This window comes from Molossus molossus, unplaced genomic scaffold (assembly GCF_014108415.1).
Source record: "Molossus molossus isolate mMolMol1 unplaced genomic scaffold, mMolMol1.p scaffold_m16_p_19, whole genome shotgun sequence".
Classification (NCBI taxonomy): domain Eukaryota; kingdom Metazoa; phylum Chordata; class Mammalia; order Chiroptera; family Molossidae; genus Molossus; species Molossus molossus.
This window is the reverse complement of record NW_023425354.1, coordinates 18,781,109-18,792,433: the sequence shown is the minus strand read 5'-3', so window position 1 is coordinate 18,792,433 and position 11,325 is coordinate 18,781,109.

The window sequence follows — 11,325 nt, the reverse complement described above, 5'->3', positions numbered from 1 at the left end:
TGTATGGCTACACCACACATCATTTATTCATTCTACCACTGGTGGGTACTAAGATTGTTCTAGGTCTTAGTTGTAACAATGCTGCTTTGAATGTTCTTGTACCCGTGTCCTGATACACATTTTATTGAGTTTCTCTAGGATATAATAGGGGGACAAAATTGTTTTCCTAAAATGTTATGCTATTTTAAGTTGGCAGATTGAAACACGCCAAGTCTCTGCCCCTCCAACCTCCACCCAAATCCCTAAGAATAATGGAAAAGAGACCATTTAAAAATCACAAACTTTGCTCAAAGCACGGGAGCAGCTCCCAAGTGCTGCGCTACCAGAAGCCCCTGGAGCGCCCTGCAGGGGAGTAGTCGGGACGCTGCAGCAGGAGCAGCTGGCAGCACTTCGCCCACCTCTGCCCTCCTCGGACCAGGCAGCAGAGGGTGTGTCCCTCCAGGGGCAGCAACCAGTACTGGAAAGCGGCGGGGTCCCAGAACCCTAGAGAAAGGGTAGGCACCCCCTGACTAGCCCCCAGAAGGCACCTCCACCTCTTCCCGATTCCCAGGGGAATCCACGGGACTAAGAAGCCCCAGCAGTTCATTTCACCTCTGCCCTGGAGCCGGACACAGAAGCAGTAGGGTCTCAATTGCAAAGATGATTGCGCTCAGGAATGACCCAACAACTTGAGAAAGCCAACAAACATAGCTTATGGCCAATGAATCAGAGTTAACAGAGAAAGCCAACTCCATTGAGGACAGAAAACAAAAACAAACATTAGAGTTTATGGCCAATGAACCAGAATTAACAGAGAAAGCACCAGAGGACTTCAGAATAGCACAATGAACATCCTCAGACACATGTAAACAGTACATCCATGAAAAGAATCAACTCAAGATTATACAAATGAAATGTTATCATTCAAAAAAAAAAAAAAACAATCAACCTCAGTGTATGAGCAGAAATGACAGTTGAATAAATTAGAAACCTGAGAGACCCAGCCAGTGAGTTCTCGGTAATGAAGGAGGGAGGAACAGGAATGAGCCACAGACAAGCCGGACACCAGGGCTGCCCGAGGAACGTGAAGGCCTTTGCTTCACCTGGTCTCGCGGTAACCCCTGGGAACGCGCTCGCGTAGGCGTGGGGGGTGGGGCAGTTTGCACTCCTGTCTTATACCTGATGAGCAGAAAGGCACATACCAGAGCTCCAAGAGTGGAGTGAGGGCGGGTAGAGAGCCAGTACAGGAGACACTGTAAAACTCAACGGTAAGTGTCTCTTGCTGGGAGAATCCCCACCCTTGCAGTGACATTAAGCTGTACACCCTGAGGAGCGTGGGGATTAGAGACGGTGCTGTGTTGCCTGTGAAACTACTTCCCCCCAGTTGGGCATCTGAAACATTCTGCCGTACCTCACAGTGTCTGTTGGTCACATATTTATATTAACTCCATCTCTTAGCATCACTCTACCTCAAAGCTTAATTCTTTCCTTTTAGCTTAATATTACTCATGGCAAATATTACTGCCCAGAAACTGTACAACTGAAATCAAGACCATTTTCAGTTATAAGGTAGTTCATCTGACACAGAATGTAGTTATATTTTTAAAAGACCATTAAAATAAGAACACAAAAACTTTAATTCCCACAAATAACTCTTGCAGTCCTGAGAATGGATCAAAGACCCTGACTTCACTTTGAAATTCACCACATTAGAAGGAATAGCAGTGATGGTCAGAATCCCATGAAGGGGGAATGGTCAGAGGTGATGTTATAATTGTTTTCTCACCTCCCTTAGGTAATGGTTTCATATTTCCATGAAAATGATCCAAAAAGAAAAACACAAATCATTAAGTCTAAGATTGTTTACAGTAACCCTTTTCATAAGAATAAAAAGCTGGGAAAAACTGTACCTCCCCATATCACTTAACAAAACCATATGTGTATAATATCGATGATATAATAAATGGTCATAGGAAATACTGGTATACCAAAAAAAAAAAAGACAGAAATCAAAGTTGCATATACTAATTATAACTTTAAAAAATATAACTTCACAAGGATTCAATAAGGACAGAGAAGAAATGAGGGCTAATCCTCAGCTCTTTGTAACAGCTTCTAAATGGCTGGCGCTCATGTCAGACTGGTGAAAGAGTATGAAGATCATGGTAAGAGAGCGAGTAACTAAAGGGTATGTATGTAGTTTATGTTAATGGGGTGTCTTTTTGTGGTGGTGTTTAGATAACAGGATAGTAAAAAAATTAAATAACAATAATAAATTAAACCTGGAAGTAAATTTTAGCCTGAGAATGAGTCAGTCACCAAAAAATTACCCCCCTTAAAAAGGACCTTGAAATAAGAAATGAACGGTTGTCAAATACACTAATCTGTAGAACTTCAAATAATTCATTTTAACTAAAGAAAAACACTTAAAACTGTAGGGAATCAGAGTTAAAGCCAGATCTAAAATTTTCTCACATCATGAAAATATTAAAACCAGGCATGAACTAACATTTAAGAAATATGCCCTGGCTGGTTTGACTCAGCAGTTAGATTGTTGGCCAGTGGACAGAAGGGTCTTGATTTCATTCCCAGTCAAGAGCATGTACCTCAGTTGCAGGTTTGATCCCCAGTCCTGGCCCTGGTCGGGGTCATGCAGGAGGCAACCAATCGATGTGTCTCTCTCACATCAATGTTTCTCTCTTTCTCCTCCCTCCCTTCCACTTTATCTAAGAATCAATGGGAAAATTTTTGTTTTAATTTTGAAAGCTGTATTTCAGTGATAGGTTTTCTTTATTTTCCTAAGTATTTTAAGTTATAAATCATTCTAAAATGTAGTCCTCAAGGATTTAGGATTTTGCAGATCACCAAAGAGATATATGGAGGGAAAAAAAGGTCAAGAAATCCTGCCCCAGGCGTCCATTGGCCCTAAGTTAGGAACCTCTCCCTTACAAACTATAAATCTCAAGCTGACTTAGAAATCTTCAAACCTTAAGAGATTCATGTTATTGTGTATAAACTCCCAAACACAAGTTTTTCCAAAATTAATGTTTAAAGTTCAATTTATTTTAAAAATATGTAATATAGATTTTTATGGCTCAAATTTCCAAAGGGGTGTGTGTGTGTATATATTACAAAATCCAAAGTTTTTCTCCTATACCATCATTCAGACTACCCCACTGCCTCTACTCCTTAAAAGAACTAATATTGTTTATTTCTTGTGCCAAGTGACTTTAATTTTTCTTACCAGATACCATCAGGGAAAATATAAACTATATATAGTTTCCCAAAAAAATCATAAATTAAAAAAAAAAAACTGACTGGTTCTAGCATTTTTTTCCATACCAAAATGGTATCAGACTGTACTAAGGGAGGAATCTTGTAGGGTGCTCATAAACCCTATTTTTAGATTACTATGACTATTATGTCTTTTATTATTAATTCATAAGTCATTCATGACATATATTCAAGTTGAACTAATAATACACAAACTTCCTTGAAAAAAGCCAGTTAATTACTTGGACTGCAAATACTTTTCCTCAAATTATTTACGTGTCCAAACTATCTTTTCTACAAAACAATAAATAAATATAAACAAAAGAAAAATGGGCAAAAAAAAAAAAAAAGAGAGAGAAGGCAAATTCAGACAAGAAATACAAATGTTCATTAAATATATAAAGATATTTAAATTCACAAGTAATCAGAACAATTCAAATTCAGACGGGACCCCTTTTATTCGCCCTCCGGGTCAGCCCCCAGATGGAGCCTGCCCAGTGGTGGAGGGCAGAGGGAAATGAAAGCTGCCAGGGCCCATCGACGGGAGTGTACGTTGGCACAGCTTCTCTGAGGGCAATTAAATGTTACATCCATACAGTCTTCACCCCAACAATTCCATTTCTAAATATCTACTCTGCAGAAATACCCGCCCATGTTCCCAAAGATGCATGTACGAGAATGTTTGTTGCAACCATACAGACAAGAAGAAAACTGGACGTAATCTAAATTTCCCTCAATAGGGGGATTATTAAACTATGGAATATTATGTAGGAGTTTAAATGAATTGGGTAACCCTTTATGTACCAAGAAGGAAAAAAATCTAAGATATATCATGAGGTGTAAGAAGCAAGTTGTAGGATGTTACTGTTGAGTAAAGAATAAAAAAAATTTTTAAAAAGATACAAAAATCACACAACAGACCTATTTTGCTATCTATAAATACATATGTAGGCAAATGCGTGGAAAAAGGCCTGGAAGGATGGATAGTAAACTTAGAGTAGTGGTTACCTTAAGGGTGGGAGGTGAGGGCACAGGCAGGGTTTACAATATACCTGTTATTTCACTTTTATATATTGAGAAAATAATCATGTATTACTTGTTATAATGGAAAATAACTTTAAATTGACTCATATTTTAAAGAGGGCCTACTAAATTTAATTTTTAAAATAAACTCAGCTGTGCAATCAATAGAGGGGATACAGAGGGAGAAAAACCTTTTCTCAGAGCTACTGACCTCAAAACTCTGGATCAAGAAGAATCCTACAATGCAGTTAGTTTTTTAAAATTCATATTCGGAGAGAATATACTCACAGTTTCTCAACCAAATGGTATGGCCTCCATGTATCTTTATCGATGTGAGAAATAGCGTTTCCTTGCAAATTTCTGTGAAGAAACACAGTTAATATCCTTGAATAGGTGGGAAGAGAATGAGCAGAATAAGTAAAACAATCATGGCAACCTTGTGGGGACACTGAAATGCAGAAAACACCCGCTTTCTAACTTCCACACTGTCAGCTTCCCAGTTTGCACAACGAATGAAGACCCTGTGGGGCCCGGGCACAGCAGCGAGGCATCGCCTCAGAAGCTGCACCCTCTTGGATGGGTAATGCCAGTGCAGTACCTTGAGTGTTTGTTCCAAAGTCACTTGTGTCTAAGTGACTCCTGCTGTGAATTAACGAGCAAAGAATAATTCAACAGAAAAATGCAAAAATGTATCAGTCTCAGCAAATAACTGTACAGAAACCTGAAGCAAAGCCACAACAAAGCTTTGCTCAGTGCCCTCCGTGGAATCTCCGCAGGTGTTGGGAGGACGGGCAGTGAGGGATGAGAGGACTGGCAGGGAAGCTTCCTGGACACATCCGACAGGGAGAAGCACAGCTCACCGAGAGAGGAGGAAAGTATGACCACTTCAGAGAAAAAAGAGAGAATTTGGAAGGATACACACCAAAATGGTAACTGGAGAGGTAGAAAGGGCTGGGTGGGATTTTCACATTTTATGCTGTATACATCGGTGACACTTAAAGAAAAACAAAATAACAGCCTGGCCAGTGTGGGGCAGTGGTTAGAGTGTCAGCCCACACACGGAAGGGTCCAGGGTTAGATTCCTGGCCAAGGGCATGTACCTGGGATGCAGGTTATGTCCAGACTGGTAAGGGCACCAGTGGGAGGCAACCAATCCATGTGTCTCTCTTACATCATGTTTCTCTGTCTCTCTCTCTCACTCCCTCTAAAACTGAACAGAATACATATCCTTGGTGAGGATTAAGTAAAAACAAAAACAAAAACAACAGTGAGAATGTATCCATGAATTTCAAGTGTTTAAAAAATGCTGTTGAATTCCTGAGGTTCAGTTTTTTTGTTTTGTTTTGTTTTTTTAAAAAAACTTTTATTTTTATTTTATTTTATTTATTTTTTATTTATTTTTTTATCCTCATCCGAGGACATTTTTCCATTTTTTTGTACAGACAGAGTGGGAGGGAGAGAGAGGAAGAGAGAGAGAGAGGGAAACATCGATGTGAAAGGGACACATCGAGTGGCTGCCACCCACACGACCAACCAGGGCCGGGGACAAACTGCAACCGAGGTACGTGCCCTTAGCGGGAACCGAACCCGTGTCTCTCGGGACCGCAGGCAGACGCTCTAACCGCTGAGCCAAACCAGCCAGGGCTTGTTTTGTTTTTTTATCCTCACCCAAAGACACTTTTTCATTTTTGTTCAGATAGAGCGGGAGGGAGAGAGAGGAAGAGCGAGAAAGAGGAACATCAACGTGAAAGGGACACATTGAGTGGCTGCCTCCCACACAACCCCAACAAGGGCCAGGGATGAATTGCAACCGAGGTATGTGCCCTTGACCGAAATAGAACCCATGATTCATTGGTCCACAGGCCGATGCTCTAACCGCTGAGCCAAACTGGCCAGGGCCTGAGGTTCAGTTTTAACCACTAACTCGGTGGATGACTTTGAATTTTTACCTTTAGCTTTGCCCTCTTCCCTCAGCAACAACTTACCTATTTAGTTTACATACACATTTTTCAAGAAAAACAAAAAAAGTCAAAGAGACACCCATCGGCCCCTCTTCCTAGTGGACATTTCCACTCAAGCACAAGCCTCTGGTTGCTTTATGCTCACCAATAAAGATGCCCAGACTGAACTCACCTCCCTCCAACTGGCCCTCCTTCCTGACTGCTGTGCATCACCTGTTATACCACCACCCTTCTCATCACACAGGACAGAAACTTCCCAGGGTCGTAGCTGATCTTTCTCTTCCTGTACATCCCACCCCAGCTCCAGGCAGTTACTGAATCTCATCAGTCCCTTCTCAGAGTGTTCCCAGGAGTTTCTTTCTACTCCGATGACAACCACTCGGATTCAGCGCCTTCTCACTTTACTCCTAGAATTTGCTAGAGCATTCGTTTTGGTCTCCCTGAGTCAAGCTTTCCTCTCGAGATCACTCTACCTATGGAATCCAAAAGAATCCTCTTATTTCGATCATTTCTCTCTCTCACTTGAAAACTTTCAGTGGCTCATCCTATCTCAGTGTAATTTCCAAATCTCTAATAACACAACCAAGGGTTTGCATAATCATACTTTTCTCTGCTTCCTAAACCAGTTCTTTACAGCCAGACTGGTCTATTAAGTGCTGACCAAAATTTCCCCAGCCATGCCTTTGCCTAGAGAGTACTCACTACTTTTTATCTATTTAACAAACCAAGCCACCCTTGAAGTCCCAGCTAAAGTCCTAGCTTGTCCATGCAGCCTTCCCTGACTCCCACACCCCAGTGACTACAGATTCTGCTGAATTACAGCACCTCTGGCCTGTATTTTTGGATACTTAATTATATATCACCTCCTTTTTAATGCATATTCCCCCTTTTCCCACCTACCACTGTCATGTTCCATAGACAATGTCATACTTCCGTAGCTCCCTCTGTAGTTAGCCCTGGATTGGGCACAAAATGGGTGATACATTTTGAAAGCCAGGGGGCAACGATGAATTCTGGATATAACTGAGGGATAATAGCTAACCTATACATATATTAGGCACTGATGTAAGTACTTTACATATATTAACTCATCTAAATCTCACAACAATTAGGCACTGATGTAAGTACTTTACATATATTAACTCATCTAAATCTCACAACAATTAGGCACTGATGTAAGTACTTTACATATATTAACTCATCTAAATCTCACAACAATCCTATGAGGTGGTGACTATTATAATCTTCATTTTACAGATGAGGAAATTGAGTCTAATGAATGACATACCTGGGTTCAAACCCAATCACTCTGGATCTAAAATCTCTACTCTGAACCACTTGGTTGTGTCACACCAGGGAGATGGGGAGAGGGCCATGTTGCTGTAAGGAGGATGGAGCGAAAGTGGGAGGACAGAGGAAGTTAAGGAATGAAATGATTTGGCTAAAAATATAGATCTGGATAAATAATACAGGCAATTACAAGTAGAAGACTGGCGAAGGGGGGAAAATACTAAGACAGAGAATGAAGAAAAGGAACAGTTGACAAAGATAAAATCAGAAAGTCAGTCAACATGGGTTGGGGAAGATGAGGACGGCCCAGGAAGGCCCGAGGAAAAGGCTGCCCTGTCAGGCAGGCTGCAGAGAACAAACCAGGAAAGGCAATTCTCACAGGACGGTGACGGTGCCGTTGTAGATGCCAGGCTCTAGCACAGGTACACTGCGGAGCTTCTGCTCTGATCTAAGGTCAGTACATGACAGTGTCCCATTATTGCAGGTACACAGCTCACATATGTTCCGGGGAGCATGCTGTTCAGTTATTGGTGGAACTGTCTCAGATGTCTCTGGTTGCTGAGATATGACAACTTCCAGATCCAAAGATGTAAGTGAACCTGCAGGCAAGGTTGGCTGCTGAGTCTGAACAGGCTGTGGAGGTAGAACTGTTGTCACCTGAGGGTGCATTGGAGGAGCTGTAGCATCAGTCTTCAAAGTAGATTCTGGAGTGATGTTGAGCTCCTGTTGCAAGTGTTGATTGGTTGGCTGCTGAGCCAGAACAGGCTCTGGAAGTGGAAGTGTCAGCTCAGGGTGCTTTGCAGGAGGTGTAGCCTGTTGCAGGGCTGTAGCATCAGCCTCCAAAGAAGGTTTAGGAGTGATGTTGAGCTCCAAGTGCAGCTCTTGATAGGTTGGCTGCTGAGCCAGAACAGGCTTTGGAAGTGGAAATGACACCTCAGAGTGCTTTGGAGGGGTTGTGGCCTGCTGCAGGGCTGTAGCATCAGCCTCCAAAGTAGGTTCTGCACTGATGTTGAGCTCCTGGTGCAAATGTTGATTGGTTGGCTGCTGAGTCAGAACAGGCTTTAGAAGTGGAAATGTCAGCTCAGGGTGCTTTGGAGGAGCTACAGCCTGCTGCAGGGCTGCAGCATCAGCCTCAAAACTATGTTGTGGAGCGATGGTGAGCTCCAGGTCTAACGGGTGAATTGTTGGTTGCTGAGCCTGACCAGGCTGTGAAAGTGGAAGTGTCACCTCAGGCTGCCTTGGAGGAGGTGTAACCTGCCGCAGGGCTGTAGCATCAGCCTCCAAAGTAGGTTCCGGAGTGATGGTGAGCGCCACGTCCAACTGCTGAGCCTGAATAGGCTTTGGAAGTGGAAGTGTCACCTCAGGGTGTGGTGGAGTAGCTGTAGCCTGCTGCAGGCCTGTAGCATCAGCCTCAAAAATAGGTTCTCGACTGATGGACAGCTCCAGGTCCAATGGTTGACTTGTTGACTGTTGAACCTGAACAGGCTCTGGAAGTGGAAATGTCACCTCAGGGTGCTTTGGAGGAGCTGTAGCCTGCTGCAGGGCTGTAGCACCAGCCTCCCAAGTAGGCTGACCCGGGGTCTCCTGCTGGAATGAAGGTTTGTCCTCTTCAGTGGACTTTGGAGGATGAGCTGAGACTTCCTTTACAATCTTCTTAGGGGGTTCTGAAGTTATCAAAAGCCCCAGGTCCACATCCTTATTGGATTGTGTTGGCTGAGCTTGACCCTTCTGATGTTCTGAAGAAGGTTGGAATGATAGGGAGATGAAGCTCAGCAGGCCAGGGTTCAGGGACAACTCAGAAGGCTGAGCTGCCTGGACCTGCAGACAAAACAGCTGCCAAATGAACAGGAGCCGTGGGGCCCACAGGTGCAGCCCAGACATGACAGGCAGAGGTCCGGGCACAGTGAGCAACCCAGGAGAGTGGGGCATAGCAAGTGACTCACACAAGTGGGTCACAGCGCGCAACTCAGAGAAGTGGGGTGCCAGCACCATGCGCTAAGCAGGAGTCCAACAATTGGCAGCCCTGTCACAATTGGCAGCCCTGTCACAATTGGGAGCCCTGTCATGCATGCTCTGCTTAGCAACCAAGCACCCTCACCCCGCCTCAGGTTCCAACCTTTATTTAGCCAACATTTATTAGTCTTGGGCTCAGAGTGATTGCAGAAGAGAAAGCCTTTTTACCAGAAACACCAGGGACCAAGTGATTCTTTTCCCCTGCAGAAAAAATAACTGCCTCCTGCTGTGTCTCCTCTCCCTCTTAAATTTAAAACTTAAACTTTTGCCCTGGTGGTTGGTTTGGCTCAGTGGTTGGAGCGTCGGCCTGCGGATCAGAGAGTCCTGGGTTTGGTTCCCGCTAAGGGCACGTACCTCAGTTGCAGATTGTCCCTGGTTCTGATTGGGGTCATGTGGGTGGCAACCAGTTGATGTGTCTCTCTCACGTCAATGTTCCTCTGTCTCTCTCTTACCACCTCTCTCCCTCCCGCTCTATAATAATATATGCAAAAAAAAAAAAAAAGCTATTGGATCTCAGCCAGTGTGGCTTAGTGGAGTGTGTGTCGTCCCATGGACTGAGAGGCCTGGTTCGATTCCTGGTCAGGGCACATGCCCAGGTTGAGGGCTCGAACTCCATTAGAGTCTTGTGCAGGAGGCAGCTGATCAATGTTTCTCTCTCACATCAATGTTTTTATTTTTCACTCCCTTCCTCTCTCTAAAAAATAAAAAAACATATTTTGGGGGGAAAAGGCTTTTTAAAAAAAAAGCTATTGGAAAGGAGTATGGTGCAGACTGACAAACTTCAGAGGAGGGGGTTGGGAGGAGAGGATGAGATAAACCAAAGAACTTATATGCATGTATGTGTAACTAATGGACACAGACAACAGTGCTCGCGGGGTGGGTGTGGGGGGCAGGATAGGGAGGAGGGTGTCAAGGGAAAAGGAGAAACACCTGTAACAAAAAAATAATTAATTAAAAAGAAAGTTATTGGAGGGTTTCAAGAGGGCTGAATTGATCTGATTTCTTTTTGAACAGACTCACTGTGGTTGCAATGTGGACAATGAACTAAAGAGGGGCAGGGGCAGAATAAGGAGACAGGTTAGAGCCTTTGCAAGAATCCCAGTGAGAGAGAAGGATGGCTTGAGTGGAGAGAGTGGGGGTGGGGAGAAATAATAAGGTGCTGGACATATTTTTGAAAGTAGAGTCGACATTATTTGTTAATAGATTGGCTGTAAGTGTGAAAAAAAGAGGAGTCAAGGATTAAGATTCTATGTGAGGAATCACATGACCAGGTTTACAGGTTAGTGCATTCCCTCCAGTGGTCATCCCTCATAATAGGCTCTCTGTGCACTTGAAAGTAGTAGTCAATTCCCGAGGAAAAAACTTTGACTTAGAAGGATAAATAAGTCTCCTAGAGAAAGGATCTTTAATAAAATGCAGTCATTCTTGCCAACTGTACACAAAAACTCGACTAGGGTTTCCCTCCAAAAAAAGGGTTTATTTGGAAAAAAGTAAAGATGCAATCTGCATACAGGACCTTTATGAAGATAGAGCAAGAAGAAGAAGGTAGTTATTTTACAGAGGGGAAGAGGAAGTTAAGGGGAGGGGCTGTTTTCACCATAGAGCTCTGTTGTGCACTTAGAGTTCCTCCTGTAGGACTTTCATGACCCACAAAGGATGTGAGAGCTCCTACCAGAGGTTCTCGAATTCCTGTCTTGGCTAAGGTCTCTGTCATCAATTCTGACACTTTTTTTTTTTTTTTTTTGCCTGTATCTATTGAGCAGTTGGGAAAGCACCAAGTCATTGT